This window comes from Panthera tigris, chromosome F3, assembly GCF_018350195.1.
Source record: "Panthera tigris isolate Pti1 chromosome F3, P.tigris_Pti1_mat1.1, whole genome shotgun sequence".
In the NCBI taxonomy this organism is placed as follows: domain Eukaryota; kingdom Metazoa; phylum Chordata; class Mammalia; order Carnivora; family Felidae; genus Panthera; species Panthera tigris.
Genome location: NC_056678.1, coordinates 31,057,526 through 31,072,862, shown reverse-complemented (window position 1 = coordinate 31,072,862; position 15,337 = coordinate 31,057,526). Strand labels below are relative to the sequence as shown.

The 15,337-nt window shown below is 50.9% G+C and overlaps 3 long non-coding RNA genes across 5 annotated transcripts in view; 2 read left to right on the top strand and 1 right to left on the bottom strand.

The window, feature by feature from the left end:
• Positions 1 to 2,990: 2,990 nt before the first annotated feature.
• On the top strand, positions 2,991 to 5,861 carry LOC122235784. Its single transcript, XR_006213825.1, has 4 exons — positions 2,991 to 3,382; positions 4,111 to 4,229; positions 4,645 to 4,846; positions 5,439 to 5,861. It is a non-coding gene; the product is annotated as an uncharacterized LOC122235784 (long non-coding RNA).
• Positions 5,862 to 6,060: 199 nt separating this feature from the next.
• The window catches only part of LOC102951923, a 53,481-nt gene continuing 44,204 nt past the window's right edge, over positions 6,061 to 15,337 (bottom strand). For all 3 annotated transcript variants that reach the window (XR_006213822.1, XR_006213823.1, XR_006213821.1), the window contains exons 4-5: positions 8,076 to 8,162; positions 6,061 to 6,189 (exon numbers count right to left, since the gene is read on the bottom strand). This is a non-coding gene — a long non-coding RNA (uncharacterized LOC102951923). The remainder of the gene's footprint in view (positions 6,190 to 8,075; positions 8,163 to 15,337) is intronic.
• LOC122235785 lies at positions 10,258 to 11,770 on the top strand. Its single transcript, XR_006213826.1, has 3 exons — positions 10,258 to 10,391; positions 11,198 to 11,314; positions 11,431 to 11,770. It is a non-coding gene; the product is annotated as an uncharacterized LOC122235785 (long non-coding RNA).

The following is a 15,337-nucleotide window of genomic DNA, read 5'->3' as shown; positions in this document are numbered from 1 at the left end:
GGGAGAGTGTGAGTGGGGGAGGGGCAGAGAGAGAGGGAGACAGAATCCAGAGCAGGTTGCAGGCTCTGAGCTGTAGGCACACAGCCCGACTAGGGGCTTGAACGCACTAACCTCGAGATCACGACCTGAGCCGAAGCCAAACGCTTAACTGAGCCACCCAGGCACCCCTAACATATTTATATATATAGTATATTATGTATATGTGTAAATATACATAAGTGCAACTGAATTCTCTGGATGCCACTTAGGGTGTTCTGATTCGGTTTTGCAGTATGATTGTTCCCTTTTACGAAGGAGAAAACTTGAGGCGTAGAGAAATTCATTTGCTGACCTGAAGTCACTTGGGAAGCTGGAGATTTGTACCCAGTATCCTGACTCTGCAACTAATGGGCTACATCTCCTTGCCATAGGGGTCCCTTGTGCCTTTGAGATCAACTCACTTGACAGTTGGGGAAACAGAGGTCTGGAGGGGAGAAGTGCCTTGCCTCAGGTCACAGAGGGCTCTGACACAGTTGAGAGGTTCTTTCATAACCTGCCACCGCTCATTTAATAGACATTCCGAGTACACACCACAGACATTCTGGAGAGACAGTGGGGAAGCTCTTCCCAGGGCAGAGCACCCCCAGCCTGGTGCCCCTGATGCTCCGTGGCCCTGTGACACTCATCATGGGCTAGTGGACACTCACCCATGATGAGTGGGCTAGTGGAGACAGTGCCCTGTGGCTGGGAACTGCTCTGGGGAGGCGAAAATGAGCCAGCAGGAATCCCACCCTTGAGGGGTATGAAGCCACATCCCTGAACCAATGTGCCACACTGCACATTCCGTGTCCCCTACTGGGGGTCCTCCCTCTCCCTCTCCACCTGCTGGTATGCCAGGCACCTTTCAAGGCCCAGTTTGGTTCACCTGAGAGGCCGGGAAGCCTCTCTGCAGAATCCAGAACTGCTTCCTCTCCTTAGCACTTGTCTAAAGGCCTTTCTCTGTTGCGGGTACTTGAATATTTTTGTGTCTATCCTCCTAGGCAGTCAGAAAGCCCCTCAAGGACCAGGACCCCGTCTTGCCGTGTACATGTCTTGCCGTGCCTTGTTCTGTATGCCTGTCCTGGGCACCCAGGCTGATGTGCTATAATTTAACCTGTGGCATTAAGTACAAGCAGAACAGTTTCCAAGTGGGAATGACAAGAATTCAGAAGCGGTGGAAGTTCCTTGATGAAAAAGTTAGTATCCTGCTTTGCAACAAAGGGAGAGATGATGCACGTGAAAACGGGAGAGGCATTTAGGAGGAGGAATGAACTCAAAGGCACAGAGACAAATTTCGAAGAAGGGGGAAACAAGGGCCATGTGTGGGAGACGGCAAGTCTTCTGTCTGGCTGGACCCATAAAGGGAAAAAGTGGAAACTGAAGTTGGCCAGACTGTGGAAGATATGGACTGCCAGGGTAAGGATGGAAGTTCCCTGCAGGCAACAGGAGGCCTGAGGATGTGGACAGGGGTCCCCCTCCCCAGATGAGGAGCAGTGGGAGCAGGGGGCATTGCAGGGTGCTTTGCAGTTTCCAAAAGTCATTTTACCTGAATGTTTGGCTCACACAATTCTTACTGTATGTCTTCTGGATAAGATTATCATCCTTATGGAGACACTGGCTTGAAGTCACTTGCTCCAACTCACAATGCTAATAATAAGCACCAGGGCTGGGCTTGAGTCCAAAGCTGAGAGAAGGTGGATTGAATTGGTAATGGCGGTGTGACCGGGGAGGAGCAGTGATGGCAATGGGGGTGGGGCAGACTGAAGGGATGAACTCGGTAGAACTTAACCCCAAATTCAAAGGACGAGGGAGAGAAGGAGGGGGCAAAGACAGGGCTGTCACCTAGAGCCTGAGTAGGGGAGAAAGGGAGGGCCGGATTCCCTTTTCCAGCCGTACTGCATTCCCCGAGTCAACCCAAGCCCTGACTCAGAGTACGGAAGAAGTTGGGGTGGGCATACCAGAAACCAGATCACAGAAACTGAAGATATCCCACAGGTCCTACCAATATAGATCATATCAGATCATACCATATCATATCACATCATATCACATCTTCTATATGATATGTCAGGTGAAATGGCAAAAGAAAGCTCTAGCTTTGACTTTTGGACTCAAAGGTCAGCCATGTCCCTCCTGTCTCCACACACAGAGGCCCAGCTGGGAGCACATAGGAACATCCCTTCCTGCCAGGGCCCTTGTGGAGACATCATGAGGAAGTGTGTTTTGTGGTAGAAACTACTCTGAGTTCACTGAGTCTGTTTGCCTTTCTTCCTGAGCTCATAGCTACTACCTTCATTTCCAGCTCTTATCCCTCCCCATGTCCACTGAGTTCTGGTTCATGGATCGTGGGCAGAGGGAGGTGGCCACTCACGGGTCTGGCTCATGACTGCTTCCCATGTGATTCTTTGCTTTTCCTTCCATCTGCCAGTAGGATGTCATTGCCTAGGGTAATGTGGAAACCACAGCCTGGTTTCCTGGATGGCAGGGTCCCTTCCCCCCAGTCAGGATCACCCGCTCTGGACAGTCAGCTAAGATTTTATTATGCTAAGACGCTGCAGTGTGGGAGTTTGCACGTTATCTTACCTAACAGAGCATGGAGAAGCTTTTTGAGACCCACGAGATGTTGTAGGATTGTAAAGTATTTTGTCCTGTTTGTATTTTAAAATCCAAGATTTTCTAGCCTGGGAAAGGCCATTTAGAAGGGCCAGTGGGGCCAAGCAGATGCCAGTCTGGGGTGTGTTAGGACCAAGGAAGGTCCCTCTCACAGCAGGGTCCAGGGTCCCCCTGATGTGATGCACACTGCCTCTATGAAATCAACCACCTCTCTCTTAGCACCTCTGAGCCCCTGAGCCTGGGGACCACTCAGAATAAGCCCTTCCCTCATTGTGCAGACGAGGTCACAATGAGAAAGAGACCTGCCCAAGGTCACATTCCCCTCCCCTGGTGCTGTGTGCCCACCGGCAACACTCATCATCCGCATGGTGGACAAATTACTGTGGTTATTGTTACAGTGGTGGCTCCAGATCTGGAGGCCTCCATTCCCACACCATTGTGTCATCCTTGCTCAATGTAGCTCTGGGCCTGACCATATGATCTGCTTTGGTCAATGGAACATCAGCAAACGCGATGCAGGAAAAGTCTTGCACAGCATCTGTGCGTGGGGGCTTGCTCTCTCTCTTGCTGCTGGGGCCACCTCCTGTCCCCCACCACTCCTGCTATCAGGAAGTCTGGGCTACTGGAAGACAAGACTATAGGAGCAAAGACAAGTCTTCATGCTGAGTTCCTCTGGACCAGTGGTCTTTGGCCAGAGGGCAATTTTGCACGCCCCCCCTCCGCCCCCGAGAACATTTGCCAACATTTGGAGGTATTTTTAGTTGTCCTAATTGTCTGTGTGTGTGCTACTGGAATCTAGTGGGTAGAGACCAAGGATGCTGTTCAACATCATCTTACAATGCACAGGACCCAGAATACCCACAACAAAGAATTATCCGGTTCCAAATGTCAATAGTGCTATGGTTTAGAAAGCCTGCTGTCAAGCAAACAGCCCTCAGCTGATGTCCCAGCTGGCTGCAGCCCCATTAGTGAGACCAAAAGAAGAATGGCCCCACTGATAGCAGCCTAAATCACTAACCCACAGAATCGTGAGCAAAAAGATGGTGGTTGTTTTAAGTCATTAAATTTTCGGGTATATTTTGATACAGTAGCAAAGGTGGGTACAGGACACTCAGTTAATGGTAGTCCCTTGCTGTGGATTTGGACATGGAACACAGAAGTGGCTGGGTCCTCAGGCATGGATCCTGTGGACATTTACCCAGTTTGGTGCTGTTTATCACACACACACACATCCCTGTCATGGGCCAGCTGCTGTACTAAGTATTCTGTATGTACTAATTTAGTTAATTTTCGTAATAACTCCATGAGATATTGCCTCTAGTTTACAAAAGTGCAACTGAGGCTCAGAGTGATTAACTTGCCCAGGGTCACATGGTTACTAAGTAGAGCCACATTTTGGACATCTGGCCCCGAGTCCATGCCCTTGACCACCACTCCATGCTGTTTCCTGTCAGTGACTCTGTTTCTCCTGTGGCCCAGCTGCCCTCTCCCCTGCTCCTAGACTGCTGCCCATTGGGATGACTGGCCGCTGCGGCTCCCAGGTGGCCACAGATGTGTCTCGTGACATGCTATGCCTTGAAACAGGACTGTCCAAGAGGGTGAGTGTGAGCCACGGTTCCTGGGATCAGAATCCAATCTCCAAACCCAGCTCCAATATTTATTTGCGGTGGGATTTTTGAATGCCTTCCTTAACTTCTCTGAGTCTCAGTTTCCTTACTGGTAAAATGCGGCCACATCATCAGTATCCAACAATCAGTGATGTGCAGGACACAGGCCTAGACACTGATGGTACCAAGTAAACCAGCCAGGTGCATGAGGTCCCAGGAGATGTTAGTGGAGCCTCAGTTCCAGGCTGAAAGTGGTGGATGCCCAAGTCCACGACTGCGACCTTGGTCTCTCTCACTGGGCAGACCTCCAGGAAATAAAAAGGAACTTTTCTTCAGGAAATAATGAGCATCCCTGGAATTTCAGCATCTCCCGCGCACTCCCTGACTGGAGTTCTATGTCTCCCAGCCTTGTACAGTGTGGTGGTTACCAGCCCAGCCCCCAGAGCTGGATGCTTGGGTTCATGTTCCGGCTGGCACCTTGGGCAGGTGCTTAACTTCACTGGGCCGCAGTTTCTCATCTGTCCGGTGGGGACGATGACTGACCTGATCTCATGAGGTCCTCATAAGGAGGGAGTGAGTTGACAGTGAAGAGCAGCACATTTGCATGAGTAAGTGTTGCTGAAGTACCGACTTTTTTTTTTTTTCTATCATCCTTCCTTGCCAACCCTCCTGTGTTCCTCCCAAAATGGGTTCTCTGAATTCTAGAAATCCTGGCGGGCAGAGGACTGACATGTTCCCTGCTGTTATGGAATTTCTCGGGCTGAAGGTCATCTGTTTTAGGGGCCATGGAACTTTCTCCTACGGCACTCACTCCCCTTGCGGGGACTCGTCACCTTGTTCTTTATGATTATTATTAATTAAAAGAACAAAGAGAATGGATGAGTGTTGAACAAAACTTGAAATATACAGATAAGCAGGAAGAAATGAAAAGCACTTCAAATCCCGCCATTCAGAGAGAACTGTGGTTAACATTTTAGGGTCTCTTTCTCTCTCCAGACTTTTCCCCACTCAATATATTTGTTGAAATAAATCTGTGTACGTAGTGAGGCCAGGGGGTCAGCATACTCAGCCTCAGGGCCTCCTTCAAGGCCCCTGTGGTTGGGTAGGGCACCAGGGCCCTATTGGTGGCTCTAGCCCAGGATCCAGGCAGGGCAGGGGCGGGACCTCTCTGCCTGATGCCAGTGTGCTCCTCACCCCCAGATGAGCCTGAAGCTGCCTTCTCCCAGCTCTGCACAGAACGCCCCATCTTCCACAGAGGTAATGTTTTGTGTGGGACAACTGCGTCAGAAGGAAGACCCTCACGCAGCCAGCAGGCCCTGGGAATGAATTGGGCCTTTACGTGAAAAGCTGCTCCCTGCACACCCCTAACTCCTGCTAACCTTCTCTGAAAGCTGACCACACCATCGCTAATAACCCAGATACTGAGCGGACGGGGTGGGGGCCTGCAGAATGTCTGCAGCTTAATAACAGCTGGACAGTGTACTGGCAGATGTCAGGGTGACACTTTTCCAGGCTTTCTATAGACTCCTCTGAAACCTCGGGAGTGGAGTTTGCTTTCGCTCTCTACCATGGAATTTCTCAGAAATCTTAAAAACTATAATGGCCATGGGGCGCCTGGGTGGCTCAGCGGGTTGAGCATCTGACTCTTGGTTTCAGCTCAGGTCATGAGCTCACAGTTTGTGGGTTCGAGCCCCGCGTCGGGCTCTGTGCTGCCAGTGTAGAGCCTGTTTGGGATTCTCTCTCTCCCCCAATCTCTGCCCCTCCCCTGCTTATTCTCTCTCTCTCTCAAAATAAATACACTTAAAAAAACTATAATGGCTATCATTTATTGAGCATTTATTCTGTGCTGAGCCCTTCACAGAAATTATGTTGGATCCTCACTTCAGGTTTGCAAGGTAGATAAGGAACCTGAGGCTGAGGAAGGCCAGTGGCCTGACCCAAGTGCTGCCGCCTGTAAGAGTAGAGAGAGATTTAAACTCCGTCATTGAACTCTCAAACCCATGCTCTTGTTTCCATAAAAATTAATATTTGGGGGCCCCTGGGTGGCTCAGTTGGTTAAGCGTCTGACTCTTGATTTCAGCTCAGGTCATGATCCATGCTTGCTCGCTCGCTCTCTCTCCCTCTGCCCCTCTTTCCTGTTCACACACACTCTCTCTCTAAAAAATAAATAAATAAATAACAATAATGTTTATTTTATTCAAGTGACCCATGCCCATAGTTACAAATCAAACAGGGCTAGGGGCTGCCTGGGTGGCTCAGTCAGTTAAGCATCTGACCTCATGATCTCATGGTTTGTGAGATCGAGCCCCACATTGGGCTCTATGCTCTCAGTGTGGAGCCTACTTGGGCGTCTCTCTCTCCCTCTCTCTCTGCCCCTTCCCTCCCAATAAATAAATAGATTGAATAAATAAATAAATAAATAAATAAATAAATAAATAAATATCAAACAAGGCTAAAAGACACAGCAGAAACCAGCCCCAATCTTCTCTGCTCCTCTGAGGCAACCACTTTCAACTCAGCAGCAGCTTTTCTTCTGCTCTTAACTCCAGGTTTCAAAATATTCACCTAAATTCTATTTCTTATATATTATTATTATTGTTGTTATTATTATTATTATTATTACCTTTTTAAAGTACACTCCACACCCGGTGTGGGGCCTGAACTCACGACGCTGAGATTAAGACCAACCAAGCCAGCCAGGCGCTTCTTATGTATTATTTCTGAGAACAAGTAATCCCCTACCTCCTTCCCATTTCTTAGTTTCTTCTACTTAAAGCAATTTCCTCTAATTCCTTTAGTGGATCTATCGGAGGCCCGGCGATCATTTCCCACCACTCACCTAGGTAAATGTGTCAGCCCTTCCTTCTCCTCGAGGCCCTGGGAGCCTCTCCTCTCCAGAATGGCCCCTCCCTCCTAGCCCCGAGACTCCCCTCTGATTTTCCTTTGCTGAAGCCCCTGTTTCTGTGTGCCATCGATTTCTCTTTCATGATGAGAATGGTTTCTGAGTCCTACATGTCTGAAAAGGTTATTCTTTAATTTTCCCTTCGCATTTGCTTGATTTGGCTGAGCATAAGATTCTGGGTTGAAAATCATTTTCCTTCTGAATTTGGAAGGCATCCTTCCATTATTTTGTATCTGGTGCTTCCGGAGAGAAGTCTGATGCCCCTCTCACCCCCCCATTCCTTTGTCTCTTAAGTGTTTTTCTTTTTCTGGGGTTTCCCAGACATTCACTTTATCCTCTGTGTTCGAAAGTTTGATACTGACGGTCTCCGGTGTGGATAGTTTTTTTGTGAATCATGCTGGGCACCTTCTCCTGAGTTTTTAACCTTTCTTATCATATTTTAAATTTCCAAGAACTCTTTCTTCTCTGTTCCTTTTTCATGGAATTCTATTTCTGTCATATCCCTGAGGTTACTAATTTATAAGTTCTTTTAAAAAAAAAAGTCAGGTTCTTCTGCTTACTCTATGCTATTTCCTCAGAGTTCACCCCCTGTTTTCCCCCCCGTTTTGACCTCTTTCATTTCAAATGTCTGGTGACCCTTCATATTTAAGAGAAAGACAGGGTTACAGTCCCGCTGACTTCATAGTAGGGTGACCAGATGGCTCAAAGGCTGTTTTACTGAGACTCCTCATACAACATTTTATGAAGGTCTTTTCCTAGGAGTAGGGGGTGGGGGGTGAGAAAGAAACTCCATCTACCCAGAGAAGAATATTCCAGCTGCCTGCATGGAAGGGAAGTGACACCTAGCTGCTGGGGTTTTGGGAGCAGGCAGGGAATCTGACGGCCCATCATTTATTTATAGTTTTTAATTAATCTCCCGGTTTCCAAGCACCTACCTCCCTGTCACCCTCTGCGGGGACCAGTGTCCTGGAGTCCAGAGCACCTTCAGTTCAGCTTCTCTGGATAACAACTTCTGGTCTCTCCTGGGGAAAAAAGAGAGTCAGCCGTGGCTTCCTGTGTCCTAGCGCTGCACCTTGCTCCTGTCTTCTGTGGTACCCGGTGCCTTTAAAAACACCCAGACTTCGGAGGTTCTCTGGGGCTCCTTGGCCCACGTGTCATCCTGTGCCTCTCCTGCCTCCATGTGGGTTGTCACTTTCTCATCTCTACTCCATCAGAGACCACTCCTCTGCCCACCTGCCCATCTAGCAAATGTTTGCAGGTCTTCCCTCCCGGGTGGTCTTCTCATTCTGGCTCAATGGCTTTGTAAGGCCGCTGTTAGTGGTCGTTTGGGGGGAAAGGGTAAGTGAAGTGGGATCTAGGAGGCTGTATCAGTTATCCATTGTTAAATAACAAATCATCCCCAAAACTATTCAAATGACAATAGTTTTGGGGCACCTGTGTGGCTCAGTTGGTTAAGCATCCGACTCTTGATTTCAGCTCAAGTCATGATCTCACAGTTCATGAGTTCGAGCCCTACATCAGACTCTGTGCTGACTGCATGGAGCCTGCTTGGGATCCTCCCTCTTCCAGTCTCTTTCTCTCAAAATAAAGAAATGCACATAAAAAAAAAAAAAATGACAACAGCTGAGGTGCCCGGGTGGCTCAGTCAGTTAAGTGTCTGACTTTGGCTCAGGTCATGATCTCATGGTTCCTGAGTTCCAGCCCCGCATAGGACTCTGCACTGACAGCTCAGAGCCTGGAGCCTGCTTTGGAGTTCTGTGTCTCCTTCTCTCTCTGCCCCTCTCCTGCTCACACTCTGCCTCTCTCTCTCTCCCTCTCTGTCTCTCAAAAAAATAAACATTAAACAAAATTTTTTTAATGACAATAGTTATACTGTTTTTCATGATTCTGTGGATTGATTGGGTGGTTCATCTGCTGGGCTCACTTGTGAAACTGCATTTAGCGAGTTTGTTGGGTTGGAAAAGACAAGTTGGCCTTGTTCCTATGTCTGGTGGTTGGTGCTGGCTTTCGGCTGGGGTGCCTCAGTTCTCCTCCACTGGTCCCTCACCTTCTAATAGGCTAGACTAGCTTCCTTGAGGGGTGATCTCAGGGCAATGTTCCAAAAGGCTAAAGGACTTCATTTCTTTATCTATAAAATGTGGTTTTGTGTATAATAAATGAAGACGTGTAAAATCCATACTTAGCACAATGTGTGACACAAAGCAAGTGTTCAATAGTAAGCGATTTTTCCGGGAAAACATCACATCTCCAATTAACTTAACCACTGAAAATGGAAACTGAGGAATAAGACTAACCTAAGTCTGAGCTCCTTACAGAAATAATCTTACAGGGTTGTCATGAGGGTCCAAAAAATTCAAACAGATAACGTATCGAGAAGAATGCCTGACACGTCGCACATGTTCATTAGTGTTTCGTGTGTGTCTCTACTTTCTCTCTTTTCTTAAAAGATTTTTTTTAACATTTATTCATTTTTGAAAGGCAGAGAGAGACAGAGTGCAAACAGGGGAAGGGGCAGAGAGAGAGGGAGACACAGAATCTGAAATGGGCTCCAGGCTCCGAGCTGTCAGCACAGAGCCCGACGCGGGGCTCAAACTCACGGACTGCGAGATCACGCCCTGAGCCAAAGTTGGCCGCCCAACCGACTGAGCCACCCAGGTGCCCCAGTGTGTCTCTACTTTCTTAGGCAGGAGCACCGAGCATAGCCGAGCTCTGATAGGGCCATTGTGATGAATGCCATCACCTGTCAGGTATGGGGGAGTTGGCTCCATAAGGTGGGGAAGGGCTAAAAGCCGCTGTGTCTGCTGTCGAGGGTTTGGGCAGCCAGCTCACAGGTGTGCCTATTTCTACAGCTATAAATCTTAACCTGGGTTCTATGGGTGAGCCCCAAAGGGCCAAGAACCCCCTGATATTGCATGGAACACACTGGGTGTGTATGCATTATTCTGGAGCGCAAGTCCACAGTTTTGCTTGGATTCTCAGGGAAGTCACTAACCCCCACATACTGAACATCTTAGCTCTAGAGGCTTTCCTTCCTTCTAATGTGGTCTGGTTTGAGAAATAAAATTATTTGTCATGTTAGGATTATGGTGAAATCAAGAGGCAGCAGGACCTGAAAAAGCCAGCCTGGCTCCTCTGTTGGAGACGGGGTGAGCTTCGCTGTGAATGACACTGTGGACCCCACTGGTGCTGCCCGGTGGTCTGGTCCTGCCTCCTGGCTGCCCTTCAGCTGTTTGCGAAATGTGGGTGACCAGGTAAGCAGCCACCAGCAAAGTGAGCTGGTTTGCACCTCGTCTGCGTTATGGACACTGCCAGTGTCGGCAGGTGGTCCACATGTCCTGAGGCCCACGTGAATGCTCCAGGCCACCCTCTGGGTTCCAGTGCATCAAGAAAACCCCTCACACCACACCCAGGAGCAGGCAGAGAAGGGGCAGCCTTGTGTAGCCACTTGCAGTGACTTCTGCTCAAGGAGGTCACCTGCTATTCCCTGACAGATGCTTTCTTGTTCCACGTTGCTGCTCGCTAGAGTCAACTTCTAAGGCTAGAGCTTCTCTGCACATGGCGTTGTATAGTTTTTAAGGGGAAAAAAAAAATCCCAGCAGAACTGCAACGCCTCAGCTAATTCTTCCTCTCTCTGAAGTTTAATTCTAGACCATCTTCCTCCTCTGGGATTCAAAGGTCTGAGAGAGAAGAGGGTTCACCCAAACTCTTGACATATTTGCCGCGGACCTATTCCTGGGGAGGGTTGTGCAACACCCTTGGAGAGGGGTCAGAGAGAGGCCTGGAGCCTGACTCAAAAACATCTTGGGAAATTCGGTGGCGAGCAGAGATTTCTGGAGCCTGTCACGCCCCCTGTGAGGTCTCTGTAAACCCAGCACAGGCCCCACCTTTCCCTAAATGGAGGGCTGTCCCTCCACCCCTCCCTTTACCACCCCCCCCATCACTGGTCAGTGCTGACCCTCTAGTGAGGGCCTGGGGAGGTAGCCAGGCCCGGGACAGCTGGGGCCAGGGTCCCCCAGTTAGCTAACAGAGGGCCCCTTCCCCATGCCTCTCACCACAGGGATTCGGTGACTCACTCTGAAGAAGGCACATAAATTTCTTCCTAATAACACACTTGTCACTGAACCATTCCAACAATTTGGCATGGCAAGAGATCCGGCTCCAGGCAGCAGGGCGGGTAAGTCATATTCTGTTTATAAAGTGTTTCCCGCCGAGGGCTGGAGAGGGGCGAGGACCACCAAGCCCATGTCGCACATTCCCTGCACAGCTGGAATGATTATGTCCATTTTACAGGTGAGGGACGTAGTGACTCAGCCCCTCAGGCCCCGTGGGACAGACTCTGCTCCTCACCCCCAGCAGGCAGCACTGGGGAGGGGCCGTGATGGTCGAGAGCTCGGGTTTGAATCCTGGCTCTGCCACTTCTATCTGAGCCGGGCCACCTTCGACGGGTTCCTCAATCTGCCCAGCCTCCCCTTTGCTCATCTGCGATATGGGCACGAGACATAATTCGTGAGGCTTCTGTAAAGACGCAGTGAGGTACGTAATCGAGAGAACTTTCAGCGTGGCACCAGCATGCAGCGAGTGTTCTCAAGTGCAGCTGTTGGCATTACGGACTCCAGTCAAGTGTCACGTGCCTCCCTCTGGCTCATGACCACCCCACTGGGCTTCGGGTTGTCCCCTCCTTCGGCACTCCACCCTCTCCTGCTCTATCGTGAGTGAAGACAGGTGGCCACTCCTACATTATATTACTTAATACTCTACTAGGATTTGAGGGAGGTGGTATTATCCACATTGACAGGGGTAGAAACTGAGGCCGGGTGAGTTTGGGTGACTTCCCCGAGACCACCACTAGGGGCGTGACAGAGCCAGGATTTGAGTTCACTCTTCCAACAGAGCAGCTCCCAGGGGAAGCCTGCGATCAAGGACCAGCTGCACATGGGAAGTTCCCAACACAGCCGAGTATTTTTGTTCCTGCATTCTTCCCAGGCAGTTTACTCTCTGGACTCTGGACAGTTGCCAAGGAGGTGTGAACAAGAAGGCAGAAAGAGGACGTCCTTCGGAGGGTGCGATGAGGCAACAGGGCTGTCATTTACTGAGCCCTTGCTATGTGCCCTCCATGCTGTCAGCTGTATGTGTCCGTTAATTCACAAACACTCCAGTGAAGCGGGCCTAGTGCAGCTCCTACCGTAGAGGGGAAAATGAGGCACAGAGTGGTCAGGTCACTTGCCCCAACCTGCACCTGGGTGTCCACCTGTGCTGTTAATCTCTCCACCTGCTGCCTCCCATCAGGGTGGCACGAAGTTGGGCCACGGCACTCAGTTTTGGAAACCACATCCAGGGTGAAGGACCACCACCCACGACCATGGGCAGAAGGGCCAGGTCCTGAGTCCCTTCAGGCCTCTCACTAAGCATCCTCGAGTTTCTGTGTGCTGGGGGGAGAAGGGGGATCAGTGAGGGGCATCTCCGCTGCTTCCATACATGGGCGGGGGACAGAGGGGGCTTCAGCCCGGGCAGCGTGCTCCTCAAAGCTACTTCTGTGAGTCTGCAATGGAGACAGACTGCATTAAACAGAAAGGCAGGCCCCGGGGGCCCACAGGGTCCTCTGCCTCTCCCCTGACGAACCTTGTCCCACCCCACCTCCCCGAGGAGGGGGGGGGCCCTCTCTCTGAGAGCGGGGGCTCCGCCTCGCTCTGCTCTGCACCTCCATCGCCCAGCACCGTGCCTAGCCCTCAGCAGGCATTTGTTGACTGGCTGACGGGTGAATGGCTGGCTGACAAAAAATCACTGCCAGCCCCAGTGATAAACAGAACCAGTGTGGCAGGAATTTGCTGGGTTGTTGAAGGGTGAGGGATCCAGATGGCTCCCCAGACAGCTGTGGTGTGGAGAGCCGAGGCGGGGCGGCACAGGCAGGCTGGACGGAAGGAACCACAGACTCCAATGGCACTGGTTCAAGTGGGTTGAGGGCTGGCCGCCAACCACACAGAGCAACAGGCTGGCCAACTGTGTCCTGGGCCTGTGTCGCACGGTATCAGGGCTGCTCCAGGGCGTCTGCCCTCAGCACTGCCTCCCCTGCCGTCACTGACACGCAGAGCCCTCCACAGGTAGGGGCTGGGAGGCAAGGGAAATCATCTGGACTGGCAGTTCCTAGATCAAGTTGGATCCCTGCTCACTGTGTCCCCCCGCCCAGCTAGGCAGGTGACCTTGGGCCTGTCTCTCCATCGGTGGCTTGTTCCCTCACACCTCACCATCTATACAATGGAGATGTGTCTACCCCACAGGACATGCTGTGGATGAGAGAGCCCAGAACTTGAGTAGTCCTTTTGAGTAGTCCTTTCCCCACCCACCCTCATCATAGCGGAAGAGCCTAAGTCTGCGGAGAAGCCACATCCCTCAGGCGTCTCCTCAAGCGAGGACTTTCCACATCCGCAGCTCAGAGCCCAGGGCTTCTCCAAATTCCTCACCTCCTCCCTGCCCGCCCTCCAGCCCCAGAAGTGGGCTTCCCTGTGGAGCAGTCCCTGACACAGAAAAGGAAACAATTAGCATAATCACTAATTCAATTCTCTCCACTCTCTTCTCTGTGAAAATAATTTGCTCCTCTAACAGCCACCAGGCCAGGGAGCCGGTGAGGCTCAGGGAATTATGGAGTCTCAAGCTAATTAAGTGGAAGCCACTCTCCCCGCTCCAGGGAACCAGGCTCTGGGCTCCTGCTGCTCTGAACATATCACATTAAACTCAAAAGCAGCCTCTGGAAAATGTGAAGAAGGCATGGACGGATGTGAATGACAAAGATGATCCATCAGAGGGTTGGAAAATGAGGCGGATGTGAGATTAAAGGTTAAGGCAATTGAAGTCTTTAGCCCAGAGGGGAAAGAAATGAGAGGCAGGCAGCCTTACCACCCCTTCCTGGGTTGTAGAAAGAATATTCCCCTTGGTTCTTTCCCTCCTCCAGCCTGTGTTCTCTGGTCCTCACTCCCTTTACCACACTCATCTTTGTGTTCTATTCACTTGTCAGTTCACTTTGACCTTTACTGAGCCCCTACTCTGTGCCAGATAGCTTGTCAGGTTCTGGAGATGAAAAGACAGAGTCTCTGCTTTGCAGGTCAGGTGGGAGAAATGGATCCATACTACCTGTGCTGTGGGACCCCAACCACCCGTACTACGGGACGGGGAGTGGCGGGGGGGCTATAGGGCTGTGGGGCCTGTCTCAGACCTCAGAGGTAGGAAGGACCAAGGCCAGCTGCTATGGGAGCTCAGGGGAGAAGTGGCCACTCAGCCCTGTCCTGGCTTCAGGAATGGCTTCCTGCAGGAGATGATGCCCAAATGGAATCTTGCAGGATGAATCAGTGAACCAGGTGAGGCAAAGGGGGGAAGGGTATCATGGGCAGCAGAAGCAGCCGGGCAAAGGCCCAGGACATAAAATGCAGAGGGTATACAGGCAATGACAAATGGTTGGACTTTACCGAAGCAAAAAGTAGAGACTGATAATGGTCGGACCCATGGCCAGAGTGCCAGCCAGGGCCCAGATCCCAAGGCCCTGAATCCTGTGGGAATGTGGCTTTATCCAGAAGCAGCACTACTCAGAGTGTTTGGAATAGCACAGGGTACGTGCAGTATTGATAGACATCCCTCCAACCCAAACAAAAGGTGCTTCTTTGTCAAATACGTTGCACGATGTTGAGTTAAACCAGTGGCTCTCAACCGACGGGCCCTTTGCAAAAGGGGACATATGGCAATGCGTGCCGATGGTTTCAGCTGTCTTAATTCAAGGTGGGGGCGCGACTGGCATCTTGTGGGTGGAGGCCTGGGATGCCGCTCATCATCCTACAGTGCATGGGACAGCCCCTACAAAAACCTCTGCCCCACCCCCACCCAGCGTTTCCACAGCCTGTAAGCAGGCCCCGCCAGGTCATCCTCTCTGCACTGTCGTGGTCTGTTGGCTGGCTGGTCTGCCCACTGCACTATATGGGTCTGAATGTCTGCATAGCCAGTATTTTGGGGAGGGAGGAGGAGAACACCTGGGAGAAGAGGGTGTTTTAGGGTTGGGTGGAGAGGGTGGCTGTGGGTGGAGCCTGGCTCATGGGGGGTACCCCTGGTGGCGGGGTTGGTGGGTGATTCTAGGGGGTCCTTCCATCCCAGCAGCTCTAACTGACAGCTGCTGGGGGTGTGGGAATCAGACACAGCCCTGAGGAGCTGGCCAGAT